Source organism: Miscanthus floridulus, chromosome 11 (genome assembly GCF_019320115.1).
Source record: "Miscanthus floridulus cultivar M001 chromosome 11, ASM1932011v1, whole genome shotgun sequence".
NCBI classification, from domain to species: Eukaryota; Viridiplantae; Streptophyta; class Magnoliopsida; order Poales; family Poaceae; genus Miscanthus; species Miscanthus floridulus.
The window spans coordinates 61,941,591-61,947,978 of NC_089590.1; the positions used below are offsets into that span (position 1 = coordinate 61,941,591).

Consider the following 6,388-nt stretch of genomic DNA (forward strand, 5'->3'; position numbering starts at 1 on the left):
CCCACGCGTCAGAATTAATTAAGGCCTTGTTTAAATCACCTCTAAATTCTAAGTTTTTTCACTCTCTCTCCATCACATCAATTTTTGGACGCGTGCATGGAGCATTAAATGTAGGAAAAAAATAACTAATTACACAGTTTGGTTGTAAATCACGAGACGAATCTTTTGAGCCTAGTTAGTCCATGATCGAACAAAGTTTATCAAATACAAACGAAACGTGCTACAATGTCCAGATTGTAAAAAATTGCAATCTAAACAAGGCCTAATGGTAGCTTTTTTTCTCTGGTATCAGATTGGGATTGGTAGTTGGAATATACAACTCCATAAAGCTCCTAGAATCCGCGCGACGAGAGCGCTTTGGTTCCTGTTCGGTTACTGTTTACAAATCCTGAGCATCCATGTAACCTCGTGCGTGTGTGGGCGTCGATTTGGGCTCTCCCGATTAATTACGGCCTTGCGCCGGTTGCCTCTCGCTCTCTCCGCCAACAAAGAAAAAAAAAGAAATCACACGGCGCTGCGCCTCGCCATCTCCGTCCGTTTTGCGTCCTCCTCCTCTCCCCCAGCTGAGGCGCTTCCTCTCCCCCGGCGGCGCTGGCCAGCCTTGCCTACGCCGCCACCGTCCACGCTTCTTCTTCCTCCTCTCCCCCAGCTGCAGCGCTTTCTCACGCTCGGCGGCGGCTGCAGGCCTTGCCTACGGTTCCCCGCGGAACCAGGACGGAGAGGCAGTGACGGCGACGGCGCTTGGGTCATCGGCAACCATGGGCCACAGGCGACGGTAAGAGCCCGCCCTCATCGTCATCTCCTCCAGCAAGCATGGGCTCCCCAACTCTACCTCGCCGTCTTCCTAGCACTAAGGTTCACGCCCCCTCCTTCCCTGTCCGATCTTGATCTTCTTGGACAGAAACTATCCCTCTCTGTTTCCGTTGTCCGCAGAGCTCCTGCGTTGGAGTTTTGCCTGCCGCCGTTGCCGGAGTGGTGGTGCATCAAGGGATAGCTGCAACAGTGAGAAAGCTAACCCTAGCAGCATTGCCGCCGCCGTTGCGTCGTACCTCGCCGCCAGTTCCAAGAACTCTCAGGTTATGCCTCGCATTTTTCTTTTCCGTCCGATTGGTCCTCGCTGCTCCTTGCTTGCCTCCTTTTAGATCTAAATGATGCCTTGCTCCAATCGTCGATTGGTTGACAGATCCGAGCGCTTCGCCGTTCCTGTCGTCGTGGTTCAGTGCAGTTTTCTGGGCCAGGTTTAACCGTGTGGGGAGTGCGGGGGAGGGGTGCTCAGCGTTGGCTCCCCCCTCCCCCGCCCTGCCGTCGGCGCAGTCACTTTGGTGGTTCAGGCGGCTGCTCGCCTGCTCTCCGTCGCTTTATTCCGGCTTCGTTGGTTTCCAGGTTAAATCCTTTTCTGTTTATCTCCGTGGCAACTGGCATTGCTTCCTTTTCAGTTTTTATTCTGAGTAGAAGTCTGGGTGATGCCTTTACCTATTCTTGCCTTCCTTACCAGACCCTGTTGCCTAAACTGTTGCTGCCTCCTTACCAGACCCTGTTGCTTTAGATGTTGCTGCCATTTCGTTGCGGGGACCCTGCTCTGCACATTCGCTGATACTGACGGCGTCGTCTTAGTATGCCCACGTGTGTGCTCATGTTACTAATTAGTTTCGTTCATAGTGTTACATGCTATATTATCCACAATGGCAGCCTCGCTAATGCAGTACTTCTCTTTTTCCTGTCCATGTTGTGCATTGTGGTCACAGCTGCCTAAAACCAAAAAAAAATATAGCTGAATTTAATTTAGCTAAATCTAATTTAGCTGGATTTTGCTTTAATTATTGCAGCCTGGTATGTAAACACTAATGTTAGCATGATTCCTTGCAGCACTGCTCCATAAAAGGTATGATGCTCCCTCAGAATAGTGGTGCTCCACCTTTATTAGTCAAGTTCTTTTACATATAATGGTATTACAGTGAAGCTGCTCCTTTTATAAAACAACGGAGTCGGGGTTATACATGCATTTGGATTTGTTCAAATAGAATAGCAGGGGTCAGTGAGGGTTAGAGGTTTAAATATGGTCACTGATACTTACTGCTTAGCGAAGTGCAGTACAACTTCCTCTATTAACTGCCTCTAAGAATTAAGTTCGCTTAATTTAGTTACATTAAGCCTCAGACCAAGGCATTGCAAAAAAAAGGCAAATAAGCTCACACAAGTTTCCATCGATACTGATTACTAGATCATTTTTTCTTGAAAAAGTTCTACATATAGTCCCATTTCCAATTAAGCCTCCTGTATTTAACATAAATGGATCATCCCTTAAATACATTGTTCATGAATGTTAGTGTTGCGTTGACAGACTTACTCTACCATTAATTATCTTTTATTGCTAAGGTAGTAACGTCATTAATTTTCAGTTAGTGCTACTACATCTGCCTTATATGGTTTATCCTTTTCTTGATAACCTGGTGGTACTTGCTGTATCAAATGCGTTTTTGCCGTCATCTCTTGACAGATTTGCTGCATCATTACGTTACCTTTTCTCCATGCGTTACTAATTATTTCCTCATGGTCTGTAGTCTATCCTCGTGATAGGACAGAGAAGATTGCTTTAGCATCACCAACAGGAAAAAAATGCTACAACTATTGTTTCCTCACATATTCCAAAGATAGTTACATCCCAACAAATCATGTTGCCCACCGCAAAGGAACCTGACTTCAAACTTCCTCAGTTCTAGGCAGAAGTGATCAAGGTTTGTCCTCAATCTCTATATATTTCCATGTAACGAAACAAAAAAAAAACATTCATAGCAACTTTAGCAGATTCTAATATCACAATTGGTTCAGTTATGAAGGCAGTGCAAACAAACCTGACTTGATACTAACTCAATTCTAGACAAAAAAAAACAAGGGTGGTTTTGAATCTCATGGCTTTTCAGGGCTGATATCTCTTCTGTTGTGGGAATAAGATAGCTTTGGGGTGCTCTTGGACATGATGTATTCCATCTGTATAGCATTACTGTCTCAAGTAAGAAAAAAAATAGACTCTTCCTCTTTATATTTTGTTAACTGATACAAATGCTCATTGTTCTTAGGGATTGCAGTACCCAGTGCAGTCTGCAGCCGGCTTGATTGGGATTTGTGCAGCTAACAAGTTTAGGGATTTCGGACAGTGAAATACGAGCAATATACTTTGCTATTCTCCTGGTTTGTTTAGCCACCCTGCCAATGCCTTTTTTACATGAGTCACTGGCCAGATCAGCTTATCTGCCTCTCTGTGTTCTGACTATGATGAGTGTATCATTCTGATTGTTTTTTAGTGTAAATAATTTTATGCAAAACATCTATAGGTAACTATTTCGCTCTACGATTTCTCTGAATTTTGTGTGGGGTAACTATTTTGCTCTACGATCAGCTTATAGGATTTGAGGGTTCCTATCTAATTCTCTTAGGTGCCGCACTGGAGCTCACCATGTGCGATGGTCAAAGTTTTAACAGGCTAGCCCACTCTGACCTATATGCGTTTCATCAGCCTCAAAACATGAATATAATTAATCAGGCCAGCAGTACAAAAGCTGCTTATGTGTGCCTCCCACACAAGCAGGGCCATTAGCATGACAAAGCAATGCGGGCGCGGCGAAGCGCGCCTCTCTTCCTAGTAAAAAATACAGCATGCATGCACTTGGCTAGCTCCGCGCTAGCGGCGAACAAATCCCAGCAATTTGCTTTTTCCTCGGGAACACGTGTCCACGTTAGTCCGAGCCTCCTCCCAAGGCTAGTCAGCTGGCAATTTGGACCCTGTTGGGACGCCTAAGAGTAAGTATAATAACATGCTGTAAGCCGATTAAATGCTGGAGTGAATGAGAGAGGGGAGGAGAGAGAAGAGAAGTGGGCTGTAAGCTTATAGTTGGTTTGGGCACAAGAACCAAGAAAGTCTGTGAGAGAGACAAGTAGGTCATGTATTAACTGTAAAGAGCTAACCACTATATGAGTGGGCTGAGAGAAAGCTGCAAAGAACCTTACACCCAGCAAACCGATTGTATTATTAGTCTTGCTCTAAGTACTTTGTGCTAGAGTTGTTGCAGGCCACATATCACCCCGGAATCACGGAGCCAGCGGTGGGGCTAGCCCTCCTACCGTTTGCGAGCAAGCGAAGCTCCATAGAGCCACCGTCTAAAATTTCAGTTGTATATGTACAGATAGGAGGGACTAAGATTTACTGAACCTCTTTTTTTACTAATTACCATTGTTTAGCCCCTCCTAAATTTTTTCAGGCTTTGTCCCTACCAAAGGGTGGTATGTCCTATACATGGCGAAATATACTTCGAGGCATAGAGCTAGTAGAAAGTGATGATTTGGCGAGTGGGTGATGGCCAAAATCTCAACATTTGTTTGCCAAGGGAGTGGACGAGAAGGCCGATCACTCCACGCGGCAATAACCTGCTAACTGCTGTGGACGACTTGATTGACCCAGAGTGATTGGGACCGGGAGGGAGGAAGACGCCAAGCTGATCTTGGCCTTGTAGTTAATCAGCCTGTTCGCTTGTTGGTTTCAACCAGCTCAAACTAGCCAGCCAACAGTGTTTTTCTCTCACAATAAACCAACACCAGCCAGCTCAAACCAACCTATAAACTAACCAGCGAATAGGCCGAATGAAGGCAAAATTGGCTAGCCTGGCATTTTGATTCGAAAGGAGCTTCTCAAATTTGGATGACTAAAAAAAATAAGGGACCGGTGTAGAATATAAATGACGGGCTAAAAAACAGAGGGGGTGCAACTCAAAATTTAGATTCTTGTTGCGTCTCTACTCTTTCTTGAGAAGTGATCACATTATTGTTTTAGGTCGTTTGCTCTACCTTGGAGTGGAGCAACTCAAAATTTTGATCCAATCTGCGCAAATACGAAAAAAATATTATGCAATCACAATTAATGGCTACATGCATGCACAGGCAGGTGTGCGTCCCTAGCACACACACTATCACGAACCCTGATCAAATTGGCTAACAAATCAAAATACAGTAGCACAAATCGAGTTTATAAGGGCAGTCCCAGTGAAAAAAACTAGCAGTTTCTATAACATAGGATATCGCACAAAAAAAACACTGTTTTTCAACCCATGGTTTCTATGAGTAATAATTATTTTCTCTCTCTCTCTCCCAACTCTATCTTCTTCCTCCAATGGGAGTGCGGCACGAGCCCGCTAGAAACTAGTGGTTTCTCCCCAATGGTAATTTCATGGTTTCTTGGTGCATTGGGTTAAGAGAAGACCCGATTTCTTCATGAGGAAACCATTTCTATGATTTTTGTTCTCTTTCTTCATTAATTACGTTGACATATCAGCGTTTTGCCTACGTGACAAGTCATTTAATGAGGATAGAAATCATCATTAATACACCGTTGGGACTGCCCTAAAACACTCTAGATTATTTCTGATTACATGAGATGGTAGTTAGGCGGAGAAAAAGGGAGATAGAGAGTCAGAGACTCGCCGCAAGTAGAGCTTGCTACTGGTTTTGTGGTTTGTTTTCTGACTCCCTAGTTGTTTCTGCATGCATTTTTTTTACCGTGCATTATTAGCCTTACATGAGGAGCCAGTTTTTGTTGCTCTGGCTCCAAGCACCAAAATGGTTCTGGCTCTAGACACAGGAGGGCAAGAGCGCTCCTCTAAGTGATGTAATTCCAGTCTTATCAATATATCTCACTTGTTTTTCAAGTAATAAAGACACACGAATATGGGTTCCATCAAGTACACCAATGCAATCCTTCAAATGTGAATATGCTCTCTTGTCATTCCTAATCCTCTTGTGCACACTGCAAAAATTAGGATCTTTTGGTCTCAAGAAATCTTGTGCCATGGCAACCACACAATCTAGAACTTCATGAAATTTTCTACTAATGGTTTCACCTTAGTGTTTGAACTTATTTTGTCCTCTTCTATTTGACTCACACCCACCACATGTGAATAGGAAAATGACCAACATTTCATATGTATTCATGTGTTTCGATGGTTTTAATCCGTACCTCTCAACCAACACATCATGAAGATCATGAAAAATAACCTCATTCATCCGAAGCATTCGATGACACTCCCCTGGAGTGTTTACCGTCTCCATCAGCCATCCCATTCCACTTTGTTGTGAAAACATGAACCTCGGCGGTGCCTTGTCCATATACAAGTCATGATAACTTTGTGCTAGTTTTGCACTGCTCTCAACCATTTTTTTTAAAAAATTCCCCATCACTAGAATCATCAGACTCACTTGAAGATATTTGTGAACATTGACATAAATGAAATGTAAGATACAACTGCCATACATAAATGAACTGCAAGAAAATAAAATGTAGCATACATGCGACAAAAATAAAATGTAGCATACATAAATGACATCACTCTCACTACCATTT

At 43.7% G+C, this 6,388-nt stretch overlaps 1 long non-coding RNA gene across 5 annotated transcripts; it reads left to right on the plus strand.

The window, feature by feature from the left end:
• The first annotated feature begins 496 nt into the window (after positions 1-496).
• On the plus strand, positions 497-3,291 carry LOC136494130 (uncharacterized). Of its 5 annotated transcripts, none has more exons than XR_010768529.1 (6): positions 497-855; positions 934-1,076; positions 1,184-1,383; positions 1,532-2,735; positions 2,922-3,010; positions 3,087-3,291. It is a non-coding gene; the product is annotated as an uncharacterized lncRNA (long non-coding RNA). The 5 variants fall into 5 exon arrangements; XR_010768528.1 differs by having other exon boundaries at positions 3,078-3,290; XR_010768526.1 differs by having other exon boundaries at positions 2,922-3,290.
• The last annotated feature ends 3,097 nt before the right edge of the window (positions 3,292-6,388 follow it).